At 41.4% G+C, this 15,014-nt stretch overlaps 1 long non-coding RNA gene across 1 annotated transcript; it reads right to left on the bottom strand.

Moving 5' to 3' along the window:
• Positions 1 to 5,343: 5,343 nt before the first annotated feature.
• LOC131916531 (uncharacterized) lies at positions 5,344 to 8,313 on the bottom strand. The gene is made up of 2 exons (XR_009380558.1): positions 8,104 to 8,313; positions 5,344 to 5,631 (listed from the first exon to the last, which is right to left on the bottom strand). It is a non-coding gene; the product is annotated as an uncharacterized LOC131916531 (long non-coding RNA).
• Between the last annotated feature and the right edge of the window lie 6,701 nt (positions 8,314 to 15,014).

Below are 15,014 nucleotides of genomic sequence, written 5' to 3'. Positions count from 1 at the left end.
AAGAGAAGGCCCTTTCAGCATTTAAAGCCTAGGAAGGCACTGTAAGGGTAAGAGTCCATTCATCTAAGCTTTTAATTTATGGAAATAATAAGCAAAGTGATTCCTAACCTCAAGAAATAACTTCATACAGAACCTGACATAACTCTGGTCCAAGTGTGGTAGGGTCCATCACAACTTAGAAGCCAAATTTGGGAGGATAACCCATGTCATACTGGTTCTGGAAACAAGAAAGATGCAAAACTTACAGGTCATAGATTCTTCCTCTGTGTTTTCAGTTCAACACTGTTGTATACATCTGTTTGGCAGGGTCAGAAACCCAGTGAGGAGACTGTGAGAGTTCATTGCATAAAGCTGTGAAGATGAAGCCAACATTGTATTTTGAGATGATAGGATGCTGAGATACACAAGCTATGAAACACCTGCCATGGAGAGCTGCATACAAGGAGTAGAAATAGCAAAGGAGAGACATGGATGAACAATTTCAGGGATAGAGCTATCTACACCTTTTGAGAATGAAGGCCCACCTGTCTGAGACAGAGCTACAGGGTTTGTTGTTTGCCTTGTTGAGTTGTAGTCTTGCCTTGGTCTAATCTTCCTTCACCCTGTCCCCATTGCTTTCTTTCTTTTTTTTTAATTTATTCTTCTCTCATATAATACATTGTGACTTCAGTTTCCCCTCCCTCCACTCCTCCCAGTCCTCTCCACTGCTCCTCTCTCCACCAGATCTACTCCTCCTCCATTTCCCTTCAGAATAGAGCAGATAACCCAGGGATATCAACAAAAACCAGTTACAATAAGACTAGGCACAAACCCTCATCAAGGTTGGATGAAGCAACCCAGTAGGAGGAACAGGGTTCTAAGAACAGGCAAAAGAGTAAGAGACACCCCCCATCCCACTGTTAGGAGTTCCACAAAAACACCAAGCTACACAACCATAGCATATATGCAGAGGACCTGGTGTAGACCCCTGTAGGCTCCATGATTGCTGTTGCAGTCTCTTGAGCCCCTAATTGTTGATTCTGTGGGTTGTGTTATCCTGTGTCCTTTTTTAAGTTAGGAAAATTTTCAACTATGATTTTTTTAAAAAAAATATATCTGGGCCTTTAAGCTTAGATTCTTATCCTTTTCCTATTATTCTTAGGTTTGGTCTTTTCATAGCATTGCAGATTTCCTGGGTGTAATGTTTCAAGGAATTTTTAGATTTAACATTTTCTTTGATCGATATATCCATTTATTTCTATCATATCTTCAAAGCCTGAAATTCTCTGTTCTATGTCTTATATTCTTTCGGTAAAGCTTGTCTCTGTAGGTCCTGTTCAATTATCTAGATTTTCATTTTCAGAATTCCTTCAGTTTGAATTTTTTTAAATTGCTTTTATTCCCATTTTCAGATCTTGAACAGATTTGTTCATTTCCTTCAACTGTTTATTCATTTGTTTTTTAGGGTTTTTTTTTGTTTTTGTTTTTTGGCTTTCTTTAAGGGATTTTTCACTTTCTCTTTAAGGAACAGTATCACTTTTATAAAGTTTGTCTTAATTGTGCTTCAACTGTGTTAGAATAGTCAAGGCTTGATGTAGTAGGATAGATGGAATCTGGTAGTGACATATTGCTCTGGCTGTTGTTGATTGTGTTCTTTTGGGTTTGTTTGTTTGTTTGTTGTTTTTTTGTTGTTTTGTTTTGTTTTGAGACAGGGTTTCTTTGTGTAGTTTTGGTGCCTATCCTGGAACTCACTCTGTACACCAGGCTGGCCCCAAACTCACAGAGATCCACCTGCTTCTGCCTCCTGAGTGCTGCGATTAAAGGCATGTGCCACCATGCCCAGCCATTGATTGTGTTCTTAAGCTGGTGTTCAGATATCTGGGTTTGAGGTGATTGTGGGTCTAGGTGCTGATTTCTCAGTTTGTCTGTGTTGGGTGGGTGTTCTGTTCTTTGGTTTCTATTTGCTCTCTGGTCTTCTGGTCTGTGTGGCTCATCCCAAGTTGGAGGCTACAAATCTGGCAGTAGGTGTGGCATTTGTTCCAGCAGGGAGTATGTGCCCATGTTTGGGGCTAAAAAAAAGGGAACAGAAAGGGGAGCTTGGGGATAGTGTTAAGGGGGCATTGATAGAGTGGAGAAGGTCTGTGGGCAGGTGGCCTACATGGACTTCTGGCAGATGGTGTGTCCTTTGTTTGAGCAAGGGGTGTAGTTGAAGTTTTCCTGTGTCCTACCTGGCCCATGGTCTGGACAAATCTCACTCACCCACCAGTCCTGCAGCTGCTTGGACCCAAGTAAACACACAGAGGCTTATATTAATTAAAACTGTTCAGCCATTAGCTCAGGCTAACTATTGACTAGCTCTTACACTTAAGTGAACCCATAATTCTTATTTATTTTTAGTCATGTGGCTTGCTACCTTTTCTCAGTTATGCCTTCACATCTTGCTTCCTCTGTGTCTGGCTGGCAACTCCTGATTCAGTCTTGCTCTTCCCAGCATTCTCTTCTCTGCATGTCCTGCCTATACTTCCTGCCTGGCTACTGGCCAATTAGCATTTTATTTATTAACCAATCAGAGCAACACATTTGCAGAATACAGAGTGATATCCACAGCAAAGTTGCAGCCAAGTTAGAGGCTACAACACAGAGATGAGGGAAGTGGGATTGAGGATACTGTTGGGGGGGTTATTGAAAGAATGGAGGAGGTCAACAGGTGAGCAGCTTATGTGGATTTCTGATGGCTGGCATGGCCTCTGGTCTAGCAAGGAGTCTTCACCTCAGTTTGCCTACCTGTTCTTCTGGCTGATGTGGCATGCATATGAGCATGGGATGTCTGCTTGAGTAGGGGGCTGGAACACAGCCATATTCCTCTTATTCTGAATGGGAATATATCCTGTACCATTGTATGTTGGAAATCCACAATTTGTTTTTGATTTTAGAAGATGGGACAGTCAAGAGATTGTCTTGAGTGTCAGAAGAGACTTTGGACATTTGCATTGTTTGAGCTGTTACAGATTATGAGGATCATTGAAGTTAGAAAAAAATGCATTTTCATTTCTTTCTTTTTTATTTATATTTGTTCTTCTCTCATACAACACATCCTGACTTTAGCCTCCTCTTCTCCATTCCCTCTCCCTACCTAACCCCCATTCTCCCAGATCCACTGCTACTCTCTTTTACTGGGAATCATCCCTGGTGGTGGACAGGTCCCAGCAGAGGGTGTAAGGTGTTAGTGGGGGATGGAGGTGAGCCAGGCCATGGTTATGGTAAGAAACTGCTGCAGGCTGCAAAAAAATATATGAAGTAGGAATTCAGCTGATTATGACAAAACTATACCTGGAGGAGTTAAGAACTCTTCCAGAGGATGAGGCCAAGGCTCAAGGAGTCTTGGTGATATTAGCTTTTGATTATTAACCATTTCTTGCTATGAATTTTTCATGTGCTATTGTAGCTTTTACATCATTCATTGGGCACCATTTCCCCTCTACTAATGGAATATTTAGATAACCTTCTGTTCTGACAACTATAAATAGTCAGAACCCCAGTTCAAGCCTCCCTGTAATTATTGTCATTAGCAGCATCTGGCCAGGACCATCCCCAGATGGACAAAAGTGCCTTATCAGAGATACCTCTGTACTCTCTAAGAATAAACTATAGCATCCAGACTATCTGGAAGATGTGCTAATTAAGCTTAACCTTCTCCCTTTCCAAAATCTTATCTCTAGTTTTAGATCTACCTTTAACTATTAACTCAGAACTAAAGGGTTCTTCTTATAGGTATATCAAACTGACTCAGGCTGCCCAGTCACTGAGTGTACTCTCCCACTCTGCCAGAAAACAGCAGTGGCCAAAATAGCTTGGACAGAAGATAAGGGACCAAAGGAAAATATGACAGTTTTATTTTCACTTGTCACTGATAGACTCCTAACACTTTAAGTACTTTTAAGAATATAATTGAGCACATAAAATCCCCTTTGCTCAGATATTAACCAAATTTTGCCCTCAGTTGATTCTATTCTCCATTAGTCACTTCCCTTTTGGGTTGCAGATGATGGCTGGCAATTACTGCTCTTTTGTGTGGATCTTATTGCCTCTCTTTTTGACCCTGAGGGAATTCAAGCCTGGTGACCGTGCCTTAGCCAGAGCATTGCTATTGTATGGATATATAACTGTAAAACTTAGAAACTAAAGGGAAGAACTAGATTGGGAAAGGACTAGATTGAAGAACATCACTGGGGAATTAGATGGAGAACTAGAAGAATGAGATGGAAGATGAGGAAGAGCCATATGGGGAAGAACTAGGTGGGTAAGAATAAGATGGGAAGAACTAAGGAGATGAGAAAGAACTAGATGGGAAAGAATGAGAGAGAGAACTTAGAAGATTATAGAGAGGAACTAAGGACAAAGAGGAGTTAAGATGGGAAAGAACTAGATGGATGAGAACCTAGATGCGGCAGAACTAGATGAAGGAATTAAGATATCACATAGAGGAAACAGCAGAAAAATGTAAAGAGAAACCAGGCAAAAAAGGAGCTAGGCATGACAGCAGAATAGAAACTGTGTAGGAAGAGAACTGACTCAGAAGAGTAAAGTGAATGGACTAAAGAGTTTCATGCATGTAGATTTATTAGAGTGTCCCTCAGATTAATCTGCCACTGATAGTATCTCTTCTGGAACTCTGAGAGAAGGCTATCAAGGGGCTGGACCCTAATAGCTTTTGATAAGAATCTTATAGCCTGACCAACTAGCAGCCAGAGTACTTCTTTGTTTATACAGAATTTAGTAAGCAGGGATACATTCATGTTGTTCCAATACATAGATCATATCATTTTTGTTTTTGGACATGTGCTTCACTTCCTTTTGTTCATCTTTTAGTCACCATTAATAAACTATCCCTCAAGTTTTGACACCACTAATAAACAGAGTCATCATTTTACTCATTAACCCTATAACCCAATTTTAAGAATCTAGATGGACATGACAGCCTGTTCTCAGGCCAGTAGCTTTCGTAGCTATGAGGACACTAGACTAAAACAAACTCTTCAAGCCAGCCTGGGAATATTGCCATGCCCCAGGCAGTGTATTATTAACTCTTAATGGTCAGACTGCCCAAGAAAAATCCTCAGGCCAAAGCTGCTGCAGTTATTATTCAAATTCTGGTATAATACAATGTTTGTATTTTTATCTATATAGAATTTGTTTATAAGTATATTACTGGCATTCTGTTGTTCCTTGGTCATATGACATTACAGTGACTCTGCATGTGCTAACTTTTCTCAGAAAAGGAGGTCCTGACATCTCATTCTTTTGTCATCTTTCCACTCCATTCTTTGCTTACCAATATAACTCTCTGTGTAGGGCACAGGTAACTCCAGCTAATCTAACTTTATTGCTGTATATGCCACATAATTGCTTGAGTTCCTGGGTTGAGGGGGTGAATGTGAGATCTGTCTTTTTGTAGAATTGGACCTCCACAAAATGAACAAAGATGGTCTTTGCTCCAGAAATAGATCAGAGTTTCCCAGTGTGGCCACAGCTTAGCAGGAACTCCAAAACTCTTTGACTTAGAAGGGGTCTTGACTCAGTAAAGGTCCTGGACCTCTCTACAGGTGGTGGCTTGGAAATGGGTAACTTACTCGAGCCAAAAGTTGATCCAATCTGGTGGAGAGGGAGAAAAAGAAAGAATAACCAGTAAAAGGGTTCCACATTTAATTCACACAGTTTGACTTTCTGTCCTCATAGATGTGTGATATAGGGATTAAGGTTTCTCCACAACAACTGCTCCTTGACTCTTGACTCTAAATGCCCCTCTCACTAAACAGCACAGTCACAACAAGTATATGAGTTACACTAGCTTTATTATGGACTATTTGCTTATTAGAAAGTTTTGAAGATATACTTATCACCTCTTCACTGTGTACATCTTTTGTAATATGAATGGTATGAAATAAATGGATTGGCATTCTATAGCATAGCTCTCATTTTGCTATGAGATATGGCGATATCTGTTAAGCCGTGGTTTCCTTGACTTCTTTCTTAAAAGAACGCCTTGCAAAAGTAATTCACCTACCTGATATTGAGGCATATGGTGTAGCAGTAATCTTAAAAGGTCTTATTAATAAAATCAAACCTGAAGCCAGGTTTTGGGGTGAATGCTGGAAGACCAGAGAAACAGAACAAGCCACAGTTTCCTCACCTTGCCAATTCCTCAAGTGATCCTGTTTCCTCAGACTAGATGGCTCTCACCTGAACTGTGCTGCTCAAAGCCTAAAAGCTTAACCACCTAAAAGCTTCTAGTTTCTGGTCTTCACGCCTTATATACCTTTCTGCTTTCTGCCATAACTCCCTGGGATTAAAGGCTCACTTCTTGGGATTAAAGGCTCACTTCTTAGGATTAAGGGTATGTGTCACCATGCCTGGCTGTTTCCAACATGGCCTTGAACTCACAGAGAGAGATCTAGATGGATTTCTGCCTCTGGAATGCTAGGATTAAAGGTGTGAGTGCCACCATTTTCTAGCCTCTGTATCTACTGGCTGTTCTGTTCTCTGACCCCAGATAAGTTTATTAGGGTGCACAATATTTTGGGGAACACAATATCATCACTGTAGCAGGAATCTTAAAGGTACTTGTTAATAAAATTAAACCTGAGGCCAGTTATTGGGGTGAACGCTGGAAGATAAGAGAAGCAGAACAAACCACAGCCACCTCACCTTGCCAATCCCTCAGCTGATCCTGTTTCCTCAGACTGGAAGCTTCTGAGTCCTCATCCAGAATGAGTCTCATCTGAACTGTGCTGCTCAAAGCCTAAAAGCTTAACCAGCCAAATGCTTCTAGTTTCTGGTCTCCATGCCTTATATAGCTTTCTCTTTCTGCCATCACTCCCTGGGATTAAAGGCTGGCTTTCTGGGATTAAAGGCGTGAGTAACCATGCTTGGCTGTATCCTTGAACAGATGGATTTCTGCCTCTGGAATGCTAGGATTAAAGGCGTGTGCTACCACTGCCTATCCTCTATGTTTAATATTGTGGCTGTTCTGTCTCTGACCCCAGATAAGTTTATTATGGTGCACAATATTTCAGGGAACACAATACCACCACACACCACAGTATGGTGTAGATGTAACCAACCATCTTATTAAATAAGAAACACAGAGCCAATTCAGAGAAGAAAGCCAAGAGGTCAGAACTAAGAGCCTTACCCTTCCTGCTTCAGCCAAGAGAGCTCTCCGAAAAGGACCTACTTCCTGTGTGTATGTCTTTATATAGTCTAGCTGTTCTGCATTCTCATTGGTTGTAAACCCAAACACATGACTGCCTCTGTAGAGACTTCCAGGTCTTCTATGGTTGGTGTTGAGATTAAAGGCATGTGTCTCCAATGCTGGCTGTATCCTTTTACACACAGAGATCTACCTAGCTCTGTCTACCAAGTGCTGGGATTAAAGGCGTGAGCCACCACTGCCATGCTCTTGCTATGGTTCTAATAGCTCTAACCCCCGGGCAACTTTATTTATTAACATACAATTAAAATCACATTTCAGTACAAATAAATACCACCATAGTATGGTTTTATGAGAATTTAATAATTATTGATGCACTTTAAGTTATGCTTATTTACACTGTTGCTTTTGTCTAAAACTTCCAGTATACATTACAATTTCTTCAAAGGCACATTTGTATCAACTTGCACTTGAAAATTACCTTTCACCGGGCGGTGGTGGCGCACGCCTTTAATCCCAGCACTTGGGAGGCAGAGGCAGGCAGATCTCTGTGAGTTTGAGGCCAGCCTGGTCTCCAAAGCGAGTTCCAGGAAAGGCGCAAAGCTACACAGAAAAACCCTGTCTCTAAAAAAAAAAAACAAACAAAAAATATCTTTCATATCTTCTAGAACTTTGACAATGTTCTTCAATATTTTGGTCTTTCCAACTGTATCCTAAAATATAGTACCAGAAAATGTATGTTATATTGTTGAAAACTGTACAAAATTTTAGTTACTATCTTCAGTGAACCTTAGAAACATGCCTGACTCATTCACCTCATTCTTGTTCTTTCTCAATCAAATTACAGAAGAGCATAAATAACCAAGGAACCGTTGTCCCCTTATTTTAAAACATAAAGAAAAATTCAGTCTTACCTATAGTAGTGAGGTTCCTGTAGGTCTCCAGCATCACATCTTTGTAGAGATTCTTCTGGGAAGGATCCAGCAAAGTCCACTCTTCCCAAGTGATGTCAACATGCACATCATCATAGGTCACTGCATTCTAACTGTTAAAGTTCCCAGTGCCTTTTAGTAAAATCTTGTTGATGTTACAGCTTAAATTGGGGCACTTCAGTGTAGTATGAATCTTAGAGAGTCTTATTAATAAAAATCAAACCCGGGGCCAGTTATTAGGGTGAAATGCTGGATGGTCAGAGAGACAGAACAAGCCACAGCTAACTTCACCTGGCCAACTTCTCAGCTGGTCTTGTTTCCTCAGACTGGAAGCCTTTGTGTCCTCATATCAGAATGGCTCTCAGCTGAACTGTGCTGCTAGAAGCCTGAAAGCTTAACCAGCCAAATGCTTAACCAGCCAAATGCTTCTAGTTTCTGGTCCTCACACCTTATATACCTTTCTGCTGTCTACCACCACTCCCTGGGATTAAAGGTTCACTTTCTGGCATTAAAGGCGTGAGTCACCATGCTTGGCTGTATCCTTGAACAGATGGATTTCTGCCTCTGGAATGCTAGGATTAAAGGCGTGTGCTACCACTGCCTATCCTCTATGTTTAATATTGTGGCTGTTCTGTCTCTGACCCCAGATAAGTTTATTAGGGTGCACAATATTTCAGGGAACACAATACCACCTCACTTCAGGTTTCTGGAAGATGGATACAGAACTAGTGTGAATGCACAACTCTTTGTAGGAACTTCAGTTAAAACCTCTGAGTTCTTTCTATCTTTTTTATTTGTTTGACTGATTTTTTGCATGGGAGACAGGCTCTTAATATGTACTTCTGGCTGCCCTGGACCTGATTGCATAGATGAGGCTGGCATTCAACTCAGAGGCAGATATACCTGCCTCAGACTTCTGAGTGCTGAGGTTAAAGGTGTGAGCCAATACACCAAGTTATTCCATCTTATTTTTCTTTTTTGTGTGGGGAGCACCAGAATTATATAACTATACGGTCAAAGAAGTATACGTTAACAATGTTGTACAACAGAAAGCATGATAGTGACAACATTGTTCTTTTTTGTAGTAGTAATTTTTTTATATTCCCAGCACTCAGGAACTAGAAAGTGGAGGACCAGCCCCCCCATCCCACCCCACACCCCTGTGAGTTGGAAGATGAGTCCAGTGTTTCTAATGCTCCTTTTCCTGACACACTCAAATAAAGGTTTATTCAGGCATGGTATTCCAGAGCCCATAGAAGCCCAGACACAAGAAGTAAGTATCTCTCTGTAACACAAAAATAGGGTAGGCACCCTGAGAGAGGCCAGAGGCATTGTAGGCACCCCGAGAGAGGCCAGAGGCATTGGCTGTTCTGGAGTGGACAGGCATATTAGATAAATAAATGAAGTTAAATGTTGTGGGATTTCTATCCCTTCAGCCAATGACTTTTGGGGGTTATAAGCCCTAAGGCATGGTCTTGTTTGTGTACATGACCATTTAAAAACTGAGGGAGAGGGTCTCATGCTGTAGCTCTCTTGCTTTTTCTTGGGGAGCTGGAGCCAGCAGTAAAGATTGCTTTGTGCTACGGGCCACAGGAAAATATAAAAACTCAGCTATTTATGACAAAGCCACTACCTGAAGGGATCAGGGAATTCCTTCAGAGGAAGCCAAATTTCAAGGAGCTTTTGGTGTTGTTTGGCTTGTTATATATCAGCTGTCTTCTGTTATGAAAATCATATGTGCCTTCATGGTTTTCCCAAATGATTTTTTTCCCTGAGAAGTGCTAACACTGTGGACTGATCACTCTCTGGACATATACATTCAAGGTATTTGGAGAACAGCCTCAGGAAAGGCTTCCTTCCCCCCAGCCCATCCGTTTCTCCCTTTTCAGCACTGGAATCAGATATCTCCCTTAGCCACATTCAAGGACTAACAGTAATAACAGTCCTGACCACCACATTCTAGTCTCCTGATTTAAGGTAAATTCCACAAGGAGACACCACCTAGGTCAGGTGGACCTTAAGTAATAGCTTTACACAATTTAGTTCAGACCCTCATTTCTTACAGCCTTACTAACTTTATAGAGCCCTAACTTCTTATGTAATCACTTCTCTGAATGTAGACTGAGCACATAGATCCCCTTTTTCATATACTAACCAGTCATTAGCACTCATTTGACCTTCTCTTTTACCATTCCCATTTTGGATTGTGAAAGAAAGCCTGGTGTTCACTGCCTGAGGGAAATTCTTACCTGCCTTTATGACCCCATAGAATTCAAGCCTGGTGACATTGCTTGACCAGGGGATTGCTATTGCTTGGATTTATAACTGGATTCCTGAGAGACTTAGGGAGGACTGAGAGAATAAGGAAACAGAGAAGAGAAAAGAGAATGGAAGAACTAGATGGGTAAGAAGTTGAGAGGGACAAACTGAGACAGGGAAAAACTAGATTGAAGGACTAGAAGAGAGTACTAGAGGAACAAGATGGAAGATGGGGAAGAGCCAGATGGGGAAGTACTAGTTGGGTAAGAACGAGATGAAAAGGACCTAGATGAGGCAGAGTTAAGACAAGAGAATTAAGGTAGAACTTAGAGGGAGCAGTAGATAAATATAGAGAGAAATCAGGCAAGAAAGGAGCTAAGCGCGAGAACAGAACTGAAGCTGTGTAAATAGGATGTTATTACAGAGGAATTAAAGCAAGCGGACTATAGAGCTCGGTGTGCTGAGATTCTGTTTCTCAAAAATAGTCCTCACCATTTGTAGTTCTCTCTCCTGAGCCCCTGGGATGTATAATATTAAGACTGGTCCCTCTAATATTATACAAGAGCCTTGCAATTGGTCCTATCTCCTCTGGGTAGAACAGCAGAGAACAGAAGCTGGATCAGCAGCAGATCAGCAGCAGATCAGCAGCACGCCTACCCTGTGTTGTATTAGTGAGTCTGATTTCCCATTTCATCCCTTAATAAATTGATATATATTTACACCAGTGTAGTGTGGTATTGTGTTCCCCAAAATATTGTGCATGCTAATAAACTTATCTGGGGTCAGAGACAGAACAACCACAATATTAAACATAGAAGTTAGGCAGTGGTAGCACATGCCTTTAATCCTAGCATTCCAGAGGCAGAAATCCGTCTGTTCAAGGATACAGCCAAGCATGGTGACTCACGCCTTTAATCCCAGAAAGCCAGCCTTTAATCCCAGGGAATGATGGCAAAAACAGAAAGATACATAAGGCGTGGAGACCAGAAACTAGAAGCATTTGGCTGGTTAAGCATTTGGCCGGTTAAGCATTCAGGCTTTTGAGCAGCAATTCAGCTGAGTCCCATTCTGGATGAAGACTCAGAGGCCTCCAGTCTGAGGAGACAAGACCAGCTGAGGATCCAGTGAGGTGAGGTAGCTGTGGCTTATTCTGTCTCTCTGATCTATCAGCATTGACCCTAATAACTGGCCTCGGGTTTGATTTTATTAATAAGAACTTTTTAGATTCACGCTACAGTGTAGGCTCTCACTCTCGTAAGACTGTGGCACCCTACTGGCTCTTTGAGAGCCAACTCGTGCCCTGTTTGGCTCTGTCCACATGATTTTTTAAGTTTAGCATGGCACCTTCAGCAGACTTGGACAGCACAGAGCCCATATTGCTGCCTCCCTCTGCTTTGAACCTCATTGGCTCCTGGCACACTTCCCAAGCCCCACTGAGCCCTGCCTTCCCAGCTTAGATCCCCGAGATTGCCTGTATGCCCCACGCTGGCCCTGTGCATGGCACCCACCAGCCCATGTGTAGCTGGCTCACACACGCCTGAATGGAGCCCGGCTCCACTCCAGTTCCAGGCGCTTTTGTGCATTCAAACCACACAAGCTGCTCCAAGCTGCCTGCTCAGGTGGCTCACGCCAGCCTGGCATTCCAGTCGCAGCGCCTGTGTCCCCAGGACACACTCCGTGGCATTGTGGCCTTCCTGGCTGGTATGAGCAGCGCTTGCCCTGTAGTCTGAGTGTAGTGTTGTTTTGCCCACTGGCCCCTGCCCCATTCTGAGCAGGCTCCAGTGGCTGTCCCAAGTTCGATGTGGGAGTCGCTGGTACATTTTGCCTGCTCACCAGTGACCACACTGCATATGCCAGCACCAGCAGGCTGCTCTTTTCTTTTAAATGTGTCTGCTGTAGTTGCTTTCAACCCTGCATAAGCTTACAGGTCAGATAACTTGGGAGCACAAGCCGGCGTGGAGGTAAAGGGCCCAGGACCTGCTTTGGCGCTACACCTGCAACACCTGCTGGCCAAATATAGTCATTACATATTAAAATCACCACGCAAAACAGCCATCCATACCTGCCTGGTTAATTAAGAGCCTAGGACACCTAGGACGATCTCCTGAGGGTTTTATCTGAGGTACATCTTTACACTTTAAACTGTTAAACAAACAAACAAACAAACAAATAAATGAATGAGTGAATGAATGAATGAATAAATAAATAAATTTTTACAATTTGTAAACTTCTTCCACACCAATAGCAGATAATATCACCATTCAGGAATTTAAAAACGTTTTGTTTCTACTATGGATGGAATTTTAGAGAACATATATGACCTACCTGGGACATATACGTTTTTAGCTATAGTCACTATCAGTCTGGTAATTCATATCATAGCCTTAAAAATGGTTTCATAACAATGCCAAAAATGAGAGACTAATTGATATGATACAGACTTTACAAAGTGGTAATGAGAAATTATCTCAGAAAATTCTTTCCATGGAAACTGATAATGATAAATTGGCTGAAAAAATCATTCCATATGAAATGATAATGATATATTGGCAAGAAAATTTCATTCCATGGGAAATAGTTATGAGAAATTGGCAGATAGAACTTTGTTTTTGGAAGGAAATTTGCATGCAGTTCAGATAATCTCTAAAGATGACAAGGTAACCATGATGGATAAAATGAAATCTTTAGAATTACATATAAATAATGAAAACAAGAAACTGATTGATCTAATGAAGTCACTGGAATCATTTACTGTTCAGGAGGTTCAGACCCTACAAAAAGCAGTGATAAATTGATTTCAAGCCTTAGAAGAACTTGTTAAAACTGATTTTTTTAAAAAAGAGCATTAAGGCACAGACGAAAGAAGTTAGAGGGGAATTAACCTCACTAATACCTTACAGAGTTAGAGATGACTTGCCTAAGGTCATGATTTCACCTGCTATGGTGTATTTTGTTACTATTTGTGAAAAACCAGCAAATATTAATTATCCTGAAGGATATGAACATTGTAAATGGAAGCCTATACATATGAGAGACTTAAAATATATTAAGGAAGCAATAGTCTCCTATGGTATGCATTCAGCATATGTAAGGCACATGCTGAATATACGGTCTAGGAATAGAATCACTCCAAATGACTGGAGTCAATTAGTCTCAGCAGCATTAGAATATAGTTATCAGTTACAATGGAAAAGCTAGTTGAGAGAAGAAGCTAAGGCCCTTGAACAGAAAGGTAAGATTAGGGCTTTTGAGATTTCCCAAGATCATATTCTTGGTGAGGGCTATTTTGCTGATGTAAATAAGCAGGTTACCTGCTGTGGGATGTTCTATATGGCAAATGTGTTGCTCTGATTGGTTAGTAAATAAAACACTGATTGACCAGTAGTCAGGCAGGAGGAAGTATAGGCCAGACAAGGAGGAGAAGAATTCTGGGAAGTGGAAGGCTGAGTCAGAGACACTGCCAGCCGCTGCCATGACAAACAGCATGTGAAGATGCTGGTAAGCCACAAGCCATGTGGCAAGGTATAGATTTATGGAAATGGATTAATTTAAGATATAAGAAGAGTTACCAAGAAGCCTGCCACGGCCATACAGTTTGTAAGCAATATAAGTCTCTGTGTTTACTTGGTTGGGTCTGAGCGGCTGTGGGACTGGCAAGTGAGAGAGATTTGTGCTGACTGTGGGCCAGGCAGGAAAACTCTAGCTACAAATGGTGCCCAACGTGTTGGCAAGAGTTTCCACTTAAAACCTGAGAAAAGATTCTAAAACGGAGCTAAAAACAGCTTCCTAATTGTCTCTCTCAAATGAGTGGCAACCTGCCAGTTCGAGCTACTGGTGGATTCCTAGCATGTGCCCTTGACCTGCCGTATGGCGGGAATGAGGCCTCTGCAAGTGGCACATTAAGCTGCGTAGTGGATTTAGCCTTTGCTAGTACAAAACAAAAAAAGAGGTTTGTGGGCTACATGCTGCTTGGATAAAAGCATAGACCCACGATAGCTCCCAGAGCTGGTGGTAAATGTACCACCGCCATGTTGTGAAGCTGAGGTGGGCGGAGCCAGCAGCCATAGCGCCATTTCAGTCTTACAGATGCTGCAGTTTAAAGCAATAGATTCACAATAAAATGGATTCAGATATAAAAGTTTACAATGTGTGTAAAATATACATAGGCTTGAAAGAGACAAAAAAGGTGATATATACAGTTATATAAACAAATACATAGTTTAAAAAAATAAAGTCTTTAAAGAGACAGTAAAATTAATATAAAAAATAAGCCATGTAAAGATGAATATTACACAGAGAATCTGGATTATGTTGTCTTTGGGATTTTTAACTGCAGAAAAACATTTGATCGTAAAAGATGTTGAGTTAAACCAATATGTATATTTTAAAGATACCTTGACTTCAAAATTTGGATGTAAGGATGTGTTGCTTTGGAAAGGAGGCTCTGCTTTTGTTTCCACAGAAAGCAAGAGGCTATGGATTTGTTCCAGATTAAGACACATCAGGTTTGACCAGCCAAGACCCCCTGAAAGGTCTCCGATGACACCATGGCCCAGATGATCCAACATCTAGAATGATTTGAAGGCAACTGGCTCAGACAATATAGCCTCATGGACTATTCCATAATCCTAAAA

This window comes from Peromyscus eremicus, chromosome 8a (genome assembly GCF_949786415.1).
Source record: "Peromyscus eremicus chromosome 8a, PerEre_H2_v1, whole genome shotgun sequence".
Classification (NCBI taxonomy): Eukaryota; Metazoa; Chordata; class Mammalia; order Rodentia; family Cricetidae; genus Peromyscus; species Peromyscus eremicus.
Note: the sequence above shows the minus strand (reverse complement) of the source record. Positions and strands in the feature narration are given on the sequence as shown.